This window comes from Oncorhynchus mykiss, chromosome 6 (genome assembly GCF_057628025.1).
Source record: "Oncorhynchus mykiss isolate SJ-2025 chromosome 6, ASM5762802v1, whole genome shotgun sequence".
Classification (NCBI taxonomy): Eukaryota; Metazoa; Chordata; class Actinopteri; order Salmoniformes; family Salmonidae; genus Oncorhynchus; species Oncorhynchus mykiss.
In genome coordinates, this window is record NC_143027.1 from 47,580,001 (window position 1) to 47,593,679 (window position 13,679).

Here is a 13,679-nt window from a genome sequence, read left to right on the forward strand (position 1 = left end):
AGCAGAGCATCTATTGCTAAATTAGAAAGCAGAATGGACAAGCTGAGTCAGACAAATTATGACCTCAGAGACCATCTGAGCACAACAAGAAAGGAGCTCGAACAAAAAGAGAGGTACATTGACACCCTCAACCGGCAGCGAGTCATTGTGTCCTCTGCATCTAGAGAACATGTCCACCAGCTTGGCATAACACAAGCAGAACCTGATACCAGCATGGCCTCCACCACACAGACTGATGACACTGCACCAGCCTACCAGCCTGCTCCAGCCCAGGTCAACCTACCAGCCTCTCAGTCTGCTACAGCCCAGGTCAACCTACCAGCCTCTCAGTCTGCTACAGCCCAGGTCAACCTACCAGGCTCTCAGTCTGCTACAGCCCAGGTCAACCTACCAGCCTCTCAGTCTGCTACAGCCCAGGTCAACCTACCAGCCTCTCATTCTGCTACAGCCCAGGTCAACCTACCAGCCTCTCAGTCTGCTACAGCCCAGGTCAACCTACCAGCCTCTCAGTCTGCTCCAGCCCAGGTCAACCTACCAGCCTGTCAGTCTGCTACAGCCCAGGTCAACCTACCATCACAACACAGCTCTACCAGACTAGACCCGTCCCATCACAACACAGCTCTACTAGACCAGGCCCATCACAACACAGCTCTACTAGACCCGGCCCATCACAACACAGCTCTACTAGACCCGGCCCATCACAACACAGCTCTACTAGACCCTGCCCATCACAACACAGCTCTATTAGACCCTGCCCATCACAACACAGCTCTATTAGACCCGGCCCATCACAACACAGCTCTACTAGACCCGGCCCATCACAACACGGCTCTACTAGACCCGGCCCATCACAACACAGCTCTAGGAGTGTATATATATCCTCTCCTCACAGATAGGAGAGGTGCGCCAACTACTGCAACTAATATGCAGACTACTGAGCTAGACAGTCCCTTTAATTCACACACGGGCACGCACACACACACACACACACACACACACACACACACACACACACACACACACACACACACACACACACACACACACACACACACACACACACACACACACACACACACACACACACACAGGGTTGCAGATTGCATTGTACTTATTTTATGTGCAATCTTATTCCATTCTTAATAATTTGTTTACAACTATTCCTAATTGTATTGACACCGGTATTATAATAATTATTATATGTAATGGTGTGTGTGTGGGTGTGTGTGCGCGTGTGTACGTACGTATGTATGTGTGTGTATGTATGTATGTATGTATGTATGTATGTATGTATGTATGTGTGTGTATGTATGTATGTGTATGTATGTATGTATGTATGTGTATATATGTATGTATGTATGTATGTGTATATATGTATGTGTATATATGTATGTATGTATGTGTATATATGTATGTGTATATATGTATGCGTATATACATGTATGTATGCGTATATATATATGTATGTATGTATGCATGTATGTATGTATATATATATATATATATATTGTGGCAAAGCTCTTCAAGGTTAGGAGCGTTTGTCACAAATTAACTGGTAAACTGTCACCAAATCACCCAAGAATGAGAGTTCTTTCGAACAGGACAGTACCTGTTTGTTTGTTTCTCCGTCCTGGTCCACCCAGGCCGTAGGCGAGGTCAAGGATAGCAGGGTTCGGTACACGAATCGGGTTCTCGGGAGGTCCAGGTCCAAACGCCAACAGGTAAATCCAAAACAATCCAGCTCATACACGGTAAATCCAGCCAATCTCTATTGTCTCTTTCTCTATTGTTCATAGATCCTTCCAGCACTCTCTCTTCCTCTTCCTGGTTTTTCTTGACCCTTTATCTGTGGGTCGGCTCCACCTTCTGAGGGTTCCCCTTGCTTCTGGGACTTGTAGTTGTGGCGGTCGGCCATTTTGTGATCTGTAGTTCTGACAGGGGTGGCCATTTTAGTGATCGGGCAGAGCCCGTTTATTAGTTCTGCTCTCACATATTTGCCATTTATCACTCGACCCCCTTCTTTGCCACAATATATATATATATATATATATATATATATATATATAGTATTTTTTTCTTCTTTTCGATGTACTTTACTCAAACCAGTGAATATCACTTATTATAAATGAGATCTAGGGCCTATACTCTTCACATTTTGGTTATAAAACAACAAATCCAGAATTGATTAAAAACATCAAGGGACATGACATCATAATCCTACTGGAAACATGGTGTCGTGGAGACATAGATACTCAGTGTCCCTCAGGCTATAGAGAAAGTTTACTACCATCAATCAAACATAAACATGTTAAATGGGGCCGAGACTCAGGTGGAATCATCATTTGGCATAAGCAGGACTTAGCACTGAATGAAAGGAAAAAAGGTACCACTCACATTTGACTAAAACTTAACAAAGGTACAATCTATTGTGACAATGATGTATACATATGTGCAGCTTATGCTCCTCCTTCAGATTCATCATATTATGATGATCAGTTTTTTGACAATCTCCAGACAGAAATCATTACATTTCAGGCACAGGGTAAAGTGCTTCTTTGTGGAGATTTCAATGCAAGAACAGGTTCTGAGCCTGACTACACTGATGCGGGAGGTAACCACCACATATTTGGACACACCTCTTTGTACAGTAGCCCTATTATAAATAATAGAAACAGTCCTGACCAAATACTGAACAAAAATGGAAAGGAGTTATGTCACGCCTTGGTCTTAGTATTTTGTGTTTTCTTTAATTATTTGTTCAGGCCAGGGTGTGACATGGGGTTATTGTATTGTCTTATTGGGGTTTTTGTAGGCATTGGGATTGTGGTTGATTAGGGGGTGTGTCTAGTATAGGCTTGGCTGCCTGAGGCGGTTCTCAATCTGAGTCAGGTGATTCTCGTTGTCTCAGATTGGGAACCGTATTTAGGTAGCCTGAGTTTCACTTTGTATTTCGTGGGTGATTGTTCCCGTCTATGTGTTTTCACCAGATAGGCTGTTTAGGTTTTCGTTACGTTCATTACGTCCTTTATTTTGTAGTGTTTGTATTGATTCGTGTTTTACGTTTGTTTATTAAAACAAGGATCGCAATCGACACGCTGCATTTTGGTCCGACTCTCCTTCTCATCAAGAAAACCGTTACAGAATCACCCACCACCAACGGACCAAGCAGCGTGTCAACAGGCAGCAACAGCAGCGTAAAGAGGAATGGACATGGGAGGACATTTTGGATGGCAAGGGCTGTTACACTTGGGAGGAGATACTGGCTGGAAGAGATCGCCTCCCATGGGAACAGGTGGAGGCACTTAGGAGAGCAGAGGCAGCCGGAGAGAGGAGCCGGCGATATGAGGGAACACGGCTGGCAAGGAAGCCCGAGAGGCAGCCCCAAACATTTCTTGGGGGGGGGGCTAACAGGGAGTGTGGCTACGCCAGGTAGGAGACCTGCGCAAACTCCCTGTGCTTACCGGGGGGCTAGAGAGACCGGACAGGCACCGTGTTATGCAGTGGTGCGCACGGTGTCTCCAGTGCGGGTGCATAGCCAGGTGCGGTATATTCCAGCTCTGCGTGTCGGCCGGGCTAGATTGAGCGTTGAGCCTAATGCCATGAAGCCGGCTCTACGCAGCTGGTCCCCAGTGCGTCTCCTTGGGCCGGCTTACATGGCACCAGCCTTGCGCTCGGTGTCTCCGGTTCGCCTGCATAGCCCAGTGCGGGCTATTCCACCTCGCCGCACTGGCAGGGCGACCGTGAGCATTCAACCAGGTAAGGTTGGGCAGGCTCGGTGCTCAAGAGCTCCAGTGCGCCTGCACGGTCCGGTTTTTCCAGTACCACCTCCACACCCCAGCCCTCCGGTAGCAGCTCCCCGCACCAGGCTTCCTGTGCATGTCCTCGGCCCAGTACCACCAGTGCCAGCACCACGCATCAGGCCTACAGTGCGCCTCGCCTGTCCAGCGCTGCCAGAGCCTTCCTCCTCTTCAGCGCTGTCGGAGTCTCCCGCCTGTTTAGCGCTGTCAGAGCTTTCCGCCTCTACAGCGCTGCCGGAGTCTCCCGCCTGTTCGGAACTGCCAGTCTGCAAAGAGCTGCCAGTCTGCAAGGAGCTGCCAGTCTGCAAGGAGCTGCCAGAGCTGCCAGTCTGCAGGATGCCGCCAAAGCTGCCAGTTTGCAAGGAGCCGCCAGAGCTGCCAGTCTGCAAGGAGCCGCCAGAGCCGCCAGTCAGCATGGAGCAGCCAGGGCCGCCAGTCAGCATGGAGCAGCCAGGGCCGCCAGTCAGCATGGAGCAGTCAGAGCAGCCAGTCAGCATGGAGCAGCCAGTCAGCATGGAGCAGCCAGAGCTGCCAGTCAGCATGGGGCAGCCAGTCAGCATGGAGCAGCCAGAGCTGCCAGTCAACCAGACTCTTCCAGATCTGCCAGTCGACCAGACTCTTCCAGATCTGCCAGTCGACCAGACTCTTCCAGATCTGCCAGTCGACCAGACTCTTCCAGATCTGCCAGTCGACCAGACTCTTCCAGATCTGCCAGTCGACCAGACTCTTCCAGATCTGCCAGTCGACCAGACTCTTCCAGATCTGCCAGTCGACCAGACTCTTCCAGATCTGCCAGTCGACCAGACTCTTCCAGATTCTCTAGTCAGCCAGGATCTGCTAGATCCAACTACCTGCCTGGGCTTCCTCTCAGTACTGGGCTTGCCCTCAGTTCCGGGCTGCCCCTCAGTCCCGAGCTGCCTCAGTCCCGAGCTGTCCCTCAGTCCCGAGCTGTCCCTCAGTCCCGAGCTGTCCCTCAGTCCCGAGCTGTCCCTCAGTCCCGAGATGCCCCTCAGTCACGAGCTGCTCCTCAGTTCTGTGGGGTTCTGGGTGAGGACTATTAGGCCATGGTCGGCGGTGAGGGTGGATTATCCCAGGACGCGAAGGGGAGGAACTAGGACATTAATGAAGTGGGGTCCACGTCCCGAGCCGGAGCCGCCACCATGGACAGACGCCCACCCGGACCCTCCCTATGGTTTTGAGGTGCGTCCGGGAGTCCGCACCTTAGGGGGGGGGGGGGGGGGGGGGGTTCTGTCACGCCTTGGTCTTAGTATTTTGTGTTTTCTTTAATTATTTGTTCAGGCCAGGGTGTGACATGGGGTTATTGTATTGTCTTATTGGGGTTTTTGTAGGCATTGGGATTGTGGTTGATTAGGGGTGTGTCTAGTATAGGCTTGGCTGCCTGAGGCGGTTCTCAATCTGAGTCAGGTGATTCTCGTTGTCTCGGATTGGAAACCGTATTTAGGTAGCCTGAGTTTCACTTTGTATTTCGTGGGTGATTGTTCCTGTCTATGTGTTTTCACCAGATAGGCTGTTTAGGTTTTCGTTACGTTCATTACGTCCTTTATTTTGTAGTGTTTGTATTGATTCGTGTTTTACGTTTGTTTATTAAAACATGGATCGCAATCGACACGCTGCATTTTGGTCCGACTCTCCTTCTCATCAAGAAAACCATTACAAGTTAGTACATCTCTGTCGAGCCTTAGGCCTGTACTTGCTTAATGGTAGAATCAGAGGGGACTCTTTAGGTCAGTTTACTTACTGCTCAGCTCTTGGGACAAGTGTAGTCGATTATGCCATCACTGACATTGACCCCTCCTCCATTAGTGCATTCACTGTCAGACCACAGACACCATTGTCAGATCAACGTGTTTCTGAAGAAATTAACCGGCAATATTCATTCAAAAAAACAGCCCAATAAACTCTACAACATAAACCAATCGTACAGATGGGCTCCAAACAGTGCAGAGACATTCATTGAAACATTGAACTCAAATGAAATGATGAACTCTATACAGTTTTTCAATAACTCACGGTACCAAAACAATAAAGATGGTGTCAATTCAGCTACTCAAAACATCAACTGCATATTCCAAAAAGCAGCATCGAAAGCAAATTTGAGAAAACCAAAGAAATGCAACATCAGAAGCAAAAATCTAAATGTTTCTGACAAATGGTTTGATAATGAATGTAAAACAATTAGAAAACACCTAAGACAAATGTCAAACAAAAAACATAAGCAGCAAAACAACCCAGAGCTACGATATGAATACTTTGACACTCAAACAGTATAAACAAACACTGAAATGCAAGAAATTGAATTATACCAACAAGACACTTCATGAAATTGAAAACGCAATTGACCAAAATCAGTTCTGGGACATGTGGAACAATTTAAGCACAACAAAGCCACAAGAAATAGCCATACAAGATGTAGGAATTTGGAAAACTCATTTTGATAATCTATACAAAAACATCCCACAAAAAGACTTACAACAGAACCAATTAGAAATTAAAGAAAAATTGAACATCCTTGAATCAGTAATTAAAAACAACCAAAATCCATTAGATTACCCAATAACCCAACAAGAACTAAATGAAAAGCTAAAATCTATTAAATCAAAGAAGGCTTGTGGTCTAGACAACATCAGAAATGAAATGCTGAAAAACAGCACACCTGAGTTGCAAAATGCTGTGCTTAAATTGTTCAACATGGTTTTAACTTCTGGCTGCTTCCCTGATGTCTGGAACCAGGGGCTCATCTCCCCTATCCACAAAAATGGAGACAAATCAGACCCCAATAATTACAGGGGAATTTGCGTAAACAGTAACTTGGGAAAGATTTTCTGTAGCATCAAGAATTCAAACCTTTCTTAAAGAAAAAAAAGTAATAAGTAAATGTCAAATTGGCTTTCTTCCTAACCATCGCACTACTGACCATATATACACACCTTACACACACTAATTAATAAACACGTCCACCAAAAAAAAGAGGGCAAAATCTTTGCTTGCTTTATTGACTTTAAAAAAGCATTTGATTCGATTTGGCACGAAGGGCTATTCTACAACATTCTACAAAGTGGGCTTGGTGGTAAGGTATATGACTTAATAAAATGTATGTACACAGAAAACAAGTGTGCAATAAAAATCAAAAACCAAAGAACATAATTTTTTTCACAATGTCGAGGTGTGAGACAAGGCTGCAGTTTGAGTCCAAATCTTTTCAACATTTATATCAATGAATTAGCAGACATGTTGGACCAATCTCCAGCCCCAGGACTCACACTATTTGACACAGAGGTGAAGTACTTGCTATATGCTGATGACTTGGTACTTCTATCACCAACCAAAGAAGGTCTTCAACAGAACATTAATATTCTGGAGCAATATTGCCATAATTGGGCCCTGGCAGTAAATTTCCAAAAAACTAAAATCATGAATTTCCCCCAAAAAAACAATGTCAGAAACACAAATATAAATTCACCCTGAACAACACCTTAATTGAACACACAAAAAATTACACCTACCTTGGTCTGACCATATCTGCATCGGGAAACTTTAATATGGCAGTGAATGCGCTCAAAGAAAAAGCCCGCAGAGCAATGTATGCAATAAAAATGAAACTATTCAAAATCAACATCCCAATTAGAATTTGGACTAAAATATCTGACAGTGTAATCCTACCAATAGCTCTTTATGGAAGTGAGGTTTGGGGCCACTCAATAAACTGGACTTTAAAATGTGGGACAAACATCCAATTGAAACCCTACATGCAGAATTTTGTCGGAAAATCCTACAAGTCCAGAGAAATACACCACCAAATGCATGTAGAATTGGGCCGTTTTCCAGTAATAATGAAAATACAGAAAAGATCCTTAACAAAAGGCTAAGTTTTGTGTTTGAATATATTTATTTCATTTGATTTGCGATTTTCATGAATAGGAAAAGTTTCTAGGGGTATTTATGTCCGCTGCGTTATGCTAATGCGTTTGAGGCTATGATTACGCTCCCGGATACGGGATTGCTCGTCGCAAGAGGTAAAAATTTTGGCTACATCTAAATTCAAGTCCAAATTGAAGTCTGCAATTTAAATCACTTCAAACCCAAGTGCTGAGCCCAGAAACGAGCCCTCTCAGTCAGCTGGTGTTGGACCTCACCAACCAAGCTGACACCAGCACTGCTTCAAAAGAAAGAATTCCAATAAGCAAAATCATGAACCAATCAAAGGAATCATATTTACAATACTGGAAAAACGAAACAAAATCCCAAAGCCGACTAAATTACTATCTGACCCTAAACAGAGAATATGAATTGGCTGATTATCTCTACTCTGTCAGAGATACGAAGCAGAGACAGATCCTTACCAAGTACAGGCTGAGTGACCACCGATTGGCAATAGAAACCGGCAGACATAAAAAGACATGGCTACCCAAAGAGGAACGTGTATGTGATCACTGCATGACAGGGGAGGTAGAGACAGAGATGCACTTTCTCCTTTACTGTGATAAATATTCCTCACAAAGAGATTCATTATTCCCAGAAATGACTACATATATTCCAAATTTTTGCAAATTGAACCCAGAGGAAAAACTAAGAATACTCATGGGCGAAGGAGCAATGGCTCCTCTTGCAGCCAAATATGTATTTTCCTGCCATAGCCTGAGGGACACTGAATAATAACATCTGCATAATAAGCAGTAACTTACTTATTATTGCTATTATTGTTATTACTATTACTGTTTATCATTCCAAATGTGGGTGGTAATGGTAGTGATAACAGTTTAGTGATGGTAGTAGTAGTCGTAGTAATGATGATTGTAGTTGTAGTACTGATATAAAGGAGAAGATGACCGTTATTTAGTTATAAGTTAGTTATAGTTTCATTTTCCATATTTGATTTTATATTTATTACATTTCTACTGTTGACTGTTACCATTTTATTGTTATTGTATTTAATTTTGTATTATTATTTACTACCATTTTATATTATTATTTGCTATCATTTATAATTGTGTTACAATGTGTATTGTATACATTGTTGCTTTGGCAATAAAGCAGCTTGAATTTGAATTTGAATTTGAGAGACACACACACAGAGAGAGAGAGAGACACAGAGAGAGAGAGAGTAGAGAGAGAGAGAGGGTAGAGATAGAGGTTAGAGAGAGAGAGTGTGTATAGAGAGAGAGGGTAGAGAGAGAGAGAGTGGGAAGAGATAGGGTGGAGAGAGAGAGAGGGTAGAGAGAGTGGGAGGGTAAGCAGAGAGAGAGGGGTTAGAGAGAGAGAGGGTAGAGAGAGAGAGGGTGGAGAGAGGGAGAGAGTGTAGAGAGAGAGGTTAGAGAGAGAGAGTGTGTGTAGAGAGAGAGAGAGGGTAGAGAGAGAGAGAGAGATGAAGAGAGGGTAGAGAGAGAGAGAGAGAGAGAGAGAGGGTAGAGAGAGAGAGAGTGTGTAGAGAGAGAGGGGGTAGAGAGAGAGGGTAGAGAGAGAGAGAGAGAGAGTGGGAAGAGATAGGGTAGAGAGAGAGAGAGAGGGTAGAGAGAGAGGGAGGGTAGGCAGAGAGAGAGAGGGATTATATATATAGAGAGAGAGTGTAGAGAGAGAGTGGGTGGAGAGAGAGAGAGAGTGTAGAGAGAGAGAGTGGGAAGAGATAGGGTAGAGCGAAAGGGAGGGTAGGCAGAGAGAGAGGGGTTAGAGAGAGAGAGAGATAGGGTAGAGAGAGAGTGAGAGAGAGAGAGAGAGAGGGTAGAGAGAGAGAGAGAGAGAGAGAGAGGGTAGAGAGAGAGCGGGTAGAGAGAGAGAGGGTAGAGAGAGAGAGGTTAGAGAGAGAGAGAGTGTGTAGAGAGAGAGAGGGTAGAGAGAGAGGGTAGAGAGAGAGAGTGTAATATTTGTGTTGTGGAGAAATGACCAGGCAGGAGACGGGAGTACAGTTAGTTTTCGTTTAGTCAAAACCCCTCGTGCTCTACAGTTCCCGGCATTCCAGTGCGCATTTCCTATTAGGTGTAGTAACGTAACACTGACGTAATGCATTACTGCTTAGTAACAGCACAGTAACTAATATAAACAGATGTAGATCCCAGATACTACACTCCTCCCCCATAGTGTTTAACTCCCAGAGAACAAGGTAAATATGTTAGGTAACTACTAATGCAATATCTGAACAATGCATTCTTAAACATTTTTCAACTACTGGGTTGAAGCAGACTTTTCAGAGCCCAGCACAAATCCAGGGGATTATTCTGCCCCGAAGATGGATTTTGTGTCCTAATAACTAACCCAGGTAATGTCCTTTTTCTTTCCTTTTATCTAGGACATATTAAAGTGTTTGTTTTACTGTCCGTTACCTCCTTAACCAGCTCAACTCACAGGTCAAGCTTTTGAGGTGCCCTTCGCTGTCGAATAGGATATCTCCGCTCCTCTTGGGCTTCCTGTGGTGGGCCAGGTTCGGGTGGAAGGTCAGGCTCTGTCTCTCCCGTACATCCACAGTCAGGAGAATAGTCCTGGGGGTCGTTATTGTTCTTGTTCTCTCGGCATGTCTTTGCTGGGGCGTTGGACCGTAGCAGATGATCCACATGAACGTTGACCTGGCGATGACCAATTTGGACTTGGTAAGTTAAAGGTCCTCTGCGTTGCAAGATCACACCTGAGTTCCACAGGCGCTTGGGGTGTCTGAAATCACGTACCATCACCCTCTCTTCCTCTTTGAATTCTCTGACAGTCTTTGAGTGTCTGTCATGAGCTTTCTTCTGCTGTAGCTGGTGCTTTGCCACAGTGCTTGACAAGTCTGGTTTCAACAATGTCAGGCGGGTACGTGGTTGGCGTTTCAGAAACAGTTCAGCTGGTGTACATTCCGTTACTGTGTGTGGGGTGTTACGGTAAGTAAACAGGAACCGGGGAAGCCTTTGGTGGATGGGCACAGACTGAACCTCGAGTCTAGTCCAGGCCTTCTTAAAGGTTTGCACGGCTCTCTCCGCTGCTCCGTTTGATGCCGGATGGTAAGGTGGTGACAGGATGTGCCTTACTCCGTTGTTCTTGAGAAACATTTCAAAATCGTTTGACGTGAACGGGGGGCCATTGTCCGATACGAGCTCCTTGACTAGTCCAAAGGATGCAAACAGGTGTCTGAGAAGATTGATGGTCTTCTCAGCTGTGGTCAGTTGAGTAGGGAACACTTCCATCCACTTGGAATGGACATCGACGACAACAAGGAAATGTTGCTTGTCAATTTCGGCGTAATCCACATGGATGCGTTCCCAAGGTGTAGCAGCCCAGGACCATGGATGAAGAGGTGCAGCAGCAGGCTTGTTGCGAACAGCTTCACAAGGTGAGCAGTGGCCTACATGCTGTTGAATGTCCTGATCCAGTCCAGGCCACCACAGATAACTGCGAGCGAGTGCTTTCATTCGAGTGATCCCTGGATGTCCCTCATGCAGGTCAGATAGCAGTCTCCTCTGGAATTTGTGAAGTACCACCACCCTTGATCCCCACAGAACACACCCTTGATCAGTGGACAACTGGTCTTTCTTGTCGATGAATGGACGAAGGTTATCGTAATTTACGAAGGTTGGCCAACCGCCTAATGTTAAGTCCAAGACTTTGGAAAGCACTGGGTCTTTCCTTGTTTCCTCTGCTATGTCAGAAGCAGATATGGGCAGTTCATCAATGAGAGAGATCTGGAAGGCTGCTCTATCATCTTCACTGTCGGAGTCACTATTGCATGGTAGTCTTGATAGTGCATCGGCATTTGCGTGATCACTGGATCGTCTGTACTCAATCTCGTAGTCGTAGGCTAACAATATCAGAGCCCAACGTTGCATTCGAAGTGCAGCAAGGGTTGGTATAGCTGATTTTGGTCCAAGGATGGCCAACAGAGGCTTGTGATCTGTCAGCAGTTGGAACTTCCTTCCGTAGAGGTATTTGTGAAACTTCTTCACTCCAAATATTATGCTCAGGGCTTCCTTCTCAATTTGAGCATAATTTTTCTCACTTGGTGACAGAGTCCGTGATGCAAATGCAATAGGGTGTTCTTCACCTGGCGGTAGAACATGTGAGATGACGGCTCCTACTCCGTATGGAGATGCATCACAAGCGAGTCTCAGCTTCATCTCTGTGTTATAGTGGGCAAGCCACTTGCTCTTTAGCAGACGCTGTTTGCACATCTTGAATGCTTCTTCGCATTGTGGGGACCAATTCCACTTTGTATCGGCCTGCAGCAGTTGGTGAAGCGGATGCAACAATGTGGACAAGTTTGCCACAAACTTTCCGTAATAGTTCAGGAGCCCCAAAAATGACCTCAGCTCTGAGATATTTGTGGGTGCTGGTGCGTTTACGATTGCTTCCACCTTGCTGTTGGTTGGGTGCAGGCCTTGTGCATCAATCTTGTATCCGAGATACTCCACTGAGTCCTGGAGGAACTCACACTTGCTGCGTTTCATTCTCACTCCGTATTTCTCCAGTCTTGACATCACTTTGTCCAGCACTACAAGGTGCTCTGCAATGTTTGGTGCTGACACGAGGATGTCGTCCATGAAGCACACAACATTGTCTATACCGTCCAAGATCTGATCCATTGTGTGTGGAATATCGCTGGAGCTGTCGAGATTCCATAGGCCAAGCGATTGAATCTGAATAGCCCCTTGTGTGTATTGATGGTCAGATACTGTTCTGACTCCGGATCCAGCTTCAGTTGCTGATAAGCGAATGCCAGGTCCAGCTTACTGAAAACCTTCCCACCAGCTAGAGTGGCAAACAGATCTTCAGCGTTTGGTAGTGGATATTCCTCTGGTAGTATGCAGCGATTTACTGTGACCTTGTAGTCACCGCACATTCTGACGGTCTTGTCTTTCTTTGGGACCACAACAATCGGAGCGGCCCAGTCGCTCCTCGGTACTTTCGTGATTATGTTATTCTTCTGTAGGCGGTCCAGTTCCTTCTCTACTGCTTCCTTAAGAGCATAGGGAACTGGACGTGGTTTGTGAAAGATAGGCTTGGTTCCTTCTTGCACTCTGACTTTTGCTGTGAAGTCTTGTATTTCACCGTAGCCATCTTTGAAAAGTTCTTTGTGCTTCTCCAGCATGTTAGTGAGTGTAGCCTGACTCACTGGTTTGTCATTTCTCAGACTGAAGATTTCTCCCCAGTTCAACTTGATCTTTTGTGGCCAGTTTCTGCATAGCAAGGCTGATTTTTCTACTTTAACAATGACAAGCGGTAGCGTCCACTCCTTCCCCTCATACCGGACTGGTACCTGGATCTGCACTAACACAGGAATAGTGTCACCAGTGTATGAAGAAAGGCGGATGGACGCGGGCTGAAGAGGGCACTCTTTCAGTTTTTCTTTGTAGAGTCTCTCTGGAACCAGAGATACAGACGCTCCGGTGTCCAGCTGCATTTTTACTGGTTTTCCCGCTAACTCCATGTTGAGATAGATTCCATCTTTTAGTTGTTGAGCTGTGTACACTGTGAACAGTTCCAATACTGTTTCAGTTGTACCTTCCTCGTCTTGTGCTGCGTCTGACACTTTGTGCACTCTTGCTGTGCGTTTCGAGGCTTTACACACTCTCTGTAAATGTCCAACCTTTCCACAATTGTGGCACTTTTCCTTTTGGAATCAACATTCACTGTGCTGATGATTATCTCCCCCACATCTGTAGCAACTTGGCTTAGACCTTTGAGATGTGGGCTGCTTTGTTCTTGTGTAACCTTGAGGACGGGACTGAAAAAAGTGTGACTTTTGTGAGCTTTTTTCACCACGTGCATCACTGACCTTGTGAACACCTTTCTGACGTTCTGCATGTCCCGATGGCTCAATAGTATCCCTGTGGGCAAGCTCGAGTCCAAGTGCTATATCACAGGCTTTCTTAAAGGTCAGGTCCTTCTCTGACAGGAGCCTTC

At 45.6% G+C, this 13,679-nt stretch overlaps 1 long non-coding RNA gene across 1 annotated transcript in view; it reads right to left on the minus strand.

Annotated features, from left to right (window-relative positions):
• Positions 1 to 1,890, minus strand: part of LOC149982875 (uncharacterized) — a 66,549-nt gene extending 64,659 nt beyond the window's left edge. The window contains exon 1 of the long non-coding RNA XR_016496708.1: positions 1,610 to 1,890. This is a non-coding gene — a long non-coding RNA (uncharacterized LOC149982875). The remainder of the gene's footprint in view (positions 1 to 1,609) is intronic.
• Positions 1,891 to 13,679: the final 11,789 nt, after the last annotated feature.